The sequence below is a fragment of the Pipistrellus hanaki genome, assembly GCF_964339955.1.
Source record: "Pipistrellus hanaki genome assembly, chromosome: 15".
NCBI lineage: Eukaryota > Metazoa > Chordata > Mammalia > Chiroptera > Vespertilionidae > Pipistrellus > Pipistrellus hanaki.
The window spans coordinates 266,942-273,712 of NC_140517.1; the positions used below are offsets into that span (position 1 = coordinate 266,942).

Sequence of the window (6,771 nt, forward strand, 5' to 3'; positions counted from 1 at the left end):
GGCGCGGGGCGTGGTGGGCGCGGGGTGTGGTGGGTGCGGGGTGGTGGTGCGCGGGGCGTGGTGGGCACAGGGGGCGGTGGGCGCGGGCGTGGTGGGTGCGGGTGTGGTGGGCGTGGAGCCCAGTGCCATCCAGGATCCACTCTGCCTCGTCCTTGGGCCTGTGCAATGTCTCCCACCCAGGCCGGCCCGGCATTCGGCTCCCAGCCGGAGTCCCTGCCTGCCTTTCGGAGAGAAGTCCCCCGTGCTCGCTGCATACGCTCTCGCTCGGAGACCCGCCTCCGAGGTGGCCCCTGGGGCTCCCGTTTTCTCTCCTGGTCTGCGTTCGCTCCGTTCCCAGCTCCCAGCTCGTGCACGTGGCATCTCCTTCGGGGGGTCCGATCGTTAATGTCGGGGGAGCGGTTTTGCGAGCGCTTCAGGGTCTGTGATGTTTGCTGACGACGGGAGCAGCACGGTGGCTTCCGAGGGCCCGTCCCCTGCGGGCTGACTCGCTCTCCTCTTTGTCTGTCTGTCTGTCTGTCGGACCCGCGGTTTCCGTCGCAGCCTCTCCTCGGCGGTCTGGGCGGTCACTCCCTCCCGGTTGGGCGGCAGGAACGCGGCCGCAGCCTCAGGGGTGGGGGGCTGGCGGGGGAGCTGTGCACACTGCTGGCTCCAGGCTCCGTGCAAACGGGCGAGCTGCCCGCCTTGGAGGGGCTGGTGCCAGAGCTGGACTCCCGGGACCCTGCTTTCCGTTCTGACTCCTGCCCCTCGGACACCTGCCCACCCGGGGCAGCGGGCCTGGCCCCCACCTGCTGGCCGGACAGTGCAGCCTCAACCTCCTCCCCGGAGCCGGAGGCCAGAGGGACATCTGTCCCCCCCCTCCTTCCTGCCTCCACCCCCCCCCCCCGTCTGCCTCCTGGACACCCCCCCCCCCCCCCCCCCCCCGGGAGCCTGGCTTAGCTGGATTCTTGTTTGTTTGTTTTTAATCCTCACCAGAGGGATTTTCCACTGATTGTTAGAGGGAGGGGGAGAGAGAGGGAGAGACCGAGACGCATCCATGTGAGAGAGACACGTCGATGGGTTGCCTCCTGCGGGCACCCCGACCAGGGCCCCGGCTGGGGAGGGGCCTGCCACGGAGGCACGTGCACTTGACCGGGATCGAACCCGGGACCCTTTGCTCCTCAGGCTGACGCGCTGCCCCCTGAGCCGAACCGGCCAGGGCCGGCATAGCTGGTCTCGCCAGCAGCCCCCACGTGGCCCCTGGCAGACTTGTGGCCCCGCCAGCCGTCCACGCTCCCTGCGGAGGCCCAGACCCCGTGGGTTTGCAGCTCAGGGGCTGGTGGCGTCCCCACGTCCCCTGGTGGTCCAGCTCTGACTGCTCTCCCCGGGGCCACACCACCTGCCCTGTGACCCCGGCTCAGTGCGGGTCCTCCACCAGGGACACCCCGAGTGGAGGTGGCTCCGGCCTCATCTCGCTGCCTCCAAATCCTGGAAGCCCACCCTCTCACCCTTGACCCGGCACCAGTGACCCCTGCCCCAGCCCGCCCTCCGTCCGTGGCCGGAGAAACCAGAACTCGCCTGCGGGACTCCCCTCGGCCCGGACGTCTCACCACCTGTCCCCCCCTCACTGCCTGTCCCCCCTCACCGCCTGTCCCCCCTCACTGCCTGTCCCCCCTCACCGCCTGTCCCCCCTCACCGCCTGTCCCCCCAGTTCACGCTCAGGACGCCCTCACCGCCTGTCCCCCCTCACCGCCTGTCCCCCCTCACTGCCTGTCCCCCCTCACTGCCTGTCCCCCCTCACTGCCTGTCCCCCCTCACTGCCTGTCCCCCCTCACCGCCTGTCCCCCCTCACCGCCTGTCCCCCCTCACCGCCTGTCCCCCCTCACCGCCTGTCCCCCCTCACCGCCTGTCCCCCCTCACTGCCTGTCCCCCCTCACTGTCTGTCCCCCCTCACCGCCTGTCCCCCCTCACCGCCTGTTCCCCCCAGTTCACGCTCGGCGGCGCCCCCGGGGGATACAGCAGGTGCCACGAGCAGGGCCCCTCCCCCAGGCGGCCCCGGAGGGAACCACGGAGCCGAGGCCCAGCCCCCCGGGGCCCCCCACTCACCGGCAGCAGGACGCAGGACGGGGCCGCTGGGACTGCCTCCGGCCCTCTGCTCCCCGTGAGAGCGGGGGGTGTACTGCTCTTTCTCTCAAGTTTCAGCCCTCCCCTGAGCCGCTGCCAGCGGAGCCACCCGCTCAGCGGGAGAACACCAGGCCGGACCGGGGCTAATGCCTCCCACATGTCAGCTGCTTCTCGTTCCCCAGACGCAGGAGGGAGGCTCCAGGCCGGCCCCCTGGGCGCGGGCTCCCTGCGGCCGCAGGCTGGGCCCGGGCGGGACAGGCAGGCCCCAGGGACGGGGCTGGAGACCAGGCCTCGGGGTCCCCGGGGGGGGGGGGGGCGGTGAGCGGACAGAGGGTCTGGGAGGGGGAGGCTCAGTGCTGGGGCTCCCGGGGGTCCCTGGCGGTCAGCGGAGGACTCGGGGGTCCCGCCAGGTCCCTCCCCTCAGGCCCCCGAGGCCCCCCGTGGCCTCACTCCCGGGGGACCCAGCCCTGGCCGGGACCGTCTGCCCTGCGGGGTCAGGGATGGGGGGGTGCTGTGGTTTCCAGCACTGAGGGGACCGAGAGCAGCCACTCTGGTCGGAATGTCCTCTGGCGGGATTCCCCGGACTTTCGAAATCCAGGGCAGGTCCGTGGGCCCAGCCCAGCGCGGGGGGGCGGGGGTGTGTCACCGAGTGGTTTTGGGGTCATCGTGGGGACACACCCGGCGGGCTGTCCCATCCCCACCCAGGCCCCAGCAGCCACTGTCCTCCCCGCCCCCCCCCCCCCCGCTCACCCCCCCGCACCCCCCCACCCTGCTCCCTGCGTTGCTCTTGCCTGGGGCTCCGTCTCAGATACGGGGCTGGTCCACTGCCGCCCGAGGCCAGGCTCAGGGCCCCGAGGGGAGGAGTTGCCCCACACTCTGCCCGTGGGCCCTCGTGGTGCCCCTGGTGGGCCCTGGGCCCCCGCCCCCTCTGGCTGCCACTGGGGACTGGCCGCGCCCCGGGGAGGGAGGCTCCGTGCCCGCGTGTGCTGTCGGCCTCGGTGCGTCTGAGGGCGGACACCTGGGGCGGTTCCGAGTGCCCGCTGTCCTGCCCCGCTCCGGGGGCTCCCCGCTCCGGGGGCTCCCCGCTCCCGGGGGCTCCCCGCTCCGGGGGGGCTCCCCACTCCTGGGGCTCCCCGCTCCTGGGGGGGCTCCCCGCTCCGGGGGCTCCCCGCTCCTGGGGGCTCCCCGCTCCGGGGGGCTCCTCGTTCCTGGGGGCTCCCCGCTCCTGGGGGCTCCTCGTTCCTGGGGCTCCCTGCTCTGGGGGGCTCCCAACTCCTGGGGCTCCCCGCTCCTGGGGGCTCCCCGCTCCGGGGGCTCCCCGCTCCTGGGGGGGCTCCCCGCTCCTGGGGCTCCCCGCTCCTGGGGGGGCTCCCCGCTCCGGGGGCTCCCCGCTCCTGGGGCTCCCCGCTCCTGGGGGGCTCCCCGCTCCGGGGGCTCCCCGCTCCTGGGGCTCCCCGCTCCTGGGGGGCTCCCCGCTCCTGGGGCTCCCCGCTCCTGGGGGGCTCCCCGCTCCGGGGGCTCCCCGCTCCTGGGGCTCCCCGCTCCTGGGGCTCCCCGCTCCGGGGGCTCCCCGCTCCTGGGGCTCCCCGCTCCTGGGGGGGCTCCCCGCTCCGGGGGCTCCCCGCTCCGGGGGGCTCGTGGGTGAGTCGGGCCCGGGCGGAGGTGCCCGAGGGTGGGGTTGCGTCCTCGCCCGGCAGTTTGAGGGGTGAGGCTCTTCGGCTGCATCAGCAGATGGCTCTGCTGATAACGCTTTACAGCCCCTCATCCAGCCCGAGTTCCCTCGGGCCCAGGAGCCCCGCCTGACCCCCCCCCCCCATGGGCGTCAAGGCCGGCTGGACGCACCCCGAGCCTCGGTCCCTCCGCACACAGGGAGGGGGGGGGCGCTCTCACCTCCTGGCACCCGCTGCTCCCGGGCCGCCTCCAGCTGTGCCTGCTGCCCGGCCACCTCCCCGCGGGCAGCGCCAGCATCCCCACCCCCGGCCCACTGACCCAGCCGCTCCCGTGGCCTCGGCCACGCAGGCTAGTCCCCACCAGGGCCCGGCCACCAGCCACCGGGACCTCCCAGCGGCCCTGGCCCCGCCCAGCCCCCTGTGCCTCTCTGGGCCTGTCCCAGGAAGGCGCCCACTTCCTCCTGTAGAGCCCAGTTCTCTGAGCATGGGGAGGAGGGGGAGGAGGGGAGGAGGGGGAGGAGGGGGAGGAGGGGGAGGAGGGGAGAAGGGGGAGGAGGGGGAGGAGGGGAGGAGGGGGAGTAAGGGAGGAGGAGGCCGAAGGGAAGAGGGGTAGGAAGAGAGGAGGGCAGAAGGGGAAGGAGGGGAGGAGGGGAGAAGGGGGGAGGAGGGGAGGAGGGGGCGGAAGGGAAGAGGGGGAGGAGGGGAGGAGGGGAGAAGGGTGGGAAGGAGGGCAGACACAACCCTGCCCTCCCCCCCCCTGCCCCCCGCAGAGGAAAGAAGGGTGCCCTCCGGCCACTAAATGCTCGGCTGAGCCCTCAGGTCAGAGAACATCCCAAACAGGAGAGCCGTCACTCTTCTTCCCCGGCCTCTTAAGAAACACATTTTTATTTTTATTTATATTTTAAAATATGTGCTTACTGATTTCAGAGAGGAAGGGAGCGGGAGAGAGAGAAACATCAATGATGAGAGAATCATGGATCGGCTGCCTTCTGCACGCCCCCTACTGGGGATGGAGCCCTGACCAGGAATCAAACCATGACCTCCTGGTTACTGGGTCAACACTCAACCACTGAGCCATGCTGGCTGGGCATAAATTTTTATTTCTTTAGTTAATCCTTGCTCGAGGATATTTTTTCCATTTTTAGAGAGCATGGAAGGGGGTGGGGGAAGAGAGAGACAGAGAAAGAGAGAGAGAGAGGGAGAAACTTCCATGTGAGAGAGGTACATGATTGGTTGCCTCCTGCACACGCCTGGCCGGGGCTGGGGACCGGAACTGCAAGCCATGTACGTGCCCTTGACCAGGAATCGAACCTGAGACCCTTGGGAGGGCGGGCCGAGGCTGTAACCACTGAGCCACTGCCCAGGGCCCACAGTGCGCACTGTCGGGGCTCCTGCAGCGTGCACTCTCCTGGGGCGACGAGCAGAGGGAACTCGTCCGGCGGCCAGCACGGCCTTGGGCTCCGGCCATCAGGGCCCGGGGACCTCGCCCGCAGCTCAGAGTTCTCTTCACACCCCACTGCCCGCGTTCTGCCAGCGAAGGCGTTTAGAGGGCCTTCTGCCAGCCCCCCCTTCCCCCTCCGGCCCCTTTCTCCTGCCCGGCCCTCCGGCCGCTCACGCTCACCCTGGTCCCTGCCACCGCTGTGCAACCCGCTGAGCAACCCGCTGAGCAAACCTTGAGCAAACCCTGAGCAACCGCTGAGCAAACCCTGAGCAAACCCTGAGCGAACGGCCGTGCTCCCCGCGGGCTGGGCTCTTTCCTGCCCGCGTTAGTTCTTGCTGATTAAAACCGTCCGCACTTGAACTCGGAGAGTGTTTGTCTTTGTTGCGCGCTGGGCTGGCAGGTGGCCGCCCTCCGCCCTGTCTGACTGCCCTGTTTGTGGGGACTCCGTCCAGCTGCTCTCCCTGGAGGCCCCGGCAGGAAACGCAGGCGACACAGCAGCATTCTCGCAGAGCCTCCTGCTGTGACAAACAGCACAGACAGGCGGAGCCGGAGCCCCAGCAGCAGCCCCGTGTGGGGAGCTGGGCCTGGGCCTGCCTCTGTCACGAACCAGCAAGTGCCCACTTGGGGGAGTCCTCCTGGGCCTGGAATACCCTGGAGGCCCCGTGGGGTCGGCCTGGCCACCCAGCCGCTCACAGCCCGCGCCTTGAAGGAGGAGGGAGGCTGCAGTGCCCCGTCCTCGGTCTCAGGTCCTGCGGGACGGACCAGAGAGAAAGGTCACGTCTGACAGCAGCTCCGGGGACAGACAAAGGGTCCCCGCAGCCCCTCGCGCCCCCTCCAGAGCCCGCCAGGCCGTCCCCTCTGTGCCGTCCCCTCTGCGCCCAGCGTGTGGGCGGGAGCCTGGAGCAGGTGTGCGGGCGGCGCCCGGGGGAGTGCGGGGAGCCTGGAGGCAGAGGACGTGAGTGACCGCCTGCTCTCCGTCTCTCCTCACACGGCCGGCCGCTGCCCTGAGGACAGACGGGCGTCCCTGTGCCCAGCAGAGGTGCCCCTGCAGGCATGTGAGGGCCCGGGATCGCCCCTGTGGGCCTGGGGGGAGGGGGGCTGAGTCCCTGTGGGTCTGGGGGGGGGGAGGGGGGCTGAGTCCCTGTGGGTCTGGGGGGGGAGGGGGGCTGAGTCCCTGTGGGTCTGGGGGGGGAGGGGGGCTGAGTCCCTGTGGGTCTGGGGGGGGAGGGGGGCTGAGTCCCTGTGGGTCTGGGGGGGGAGGGGGGCTGAGTCCCTGTGGGTCTGGGGGGGGAGGAGGGAGGGGGGGAGTCCCTGTGGGCCTGGGGGGGGGAAGGGGGAGGGGGCTGAGTTCTGTGGGCCTGGGGGGGAGCAGGGGAGGGAGGGCTGTGTCTCTGCCTCCAGGAGCCCGGCCCCTCCCCCAGGACGACGCCTCCGGGGCTGGAAGCTTGGCGGCTCTGTGTCTCATGCTCTCAATCCCATGTTCTCGGTGCGTCCGCACAGAGTGGCCCCGGGGAACGTGGTCCGGGGCAGGACACATGGCCGCCGGCCCGCACGCCGTGG

General features: G+C 71.0%; 1 protein-coding gene across 4 annotated transcripts in view; it reads right to left on the reverse strand.

The window, feature by feature from the left end:
- DPEP1 (dipeptidase 1) overlaps positions 1-4,023 on the reverse strand; it is a 12,133-nt gene extending 8,110 nt beyond the window's left edge. The window contains exon 1 of one of the 4 annotated variants that reach the window (XM_084905382.1): positions 3,991-4,023. The gene's annotated coding sequence lies outside the window, so the exon portion shown is untranslated. Of the gene's footprint in view, positions 1-2,082; positions 2,267-3,990 lie in introns of those variants that run through there. The other 3 variants (XM_084905381.1, XM_084905379.1, XM_084905380.1) reach the window with 3 other exon arrangements.
- Between the last annotated feature and the right edge of the window lie 2,748 nt (positions 4,024-6,771).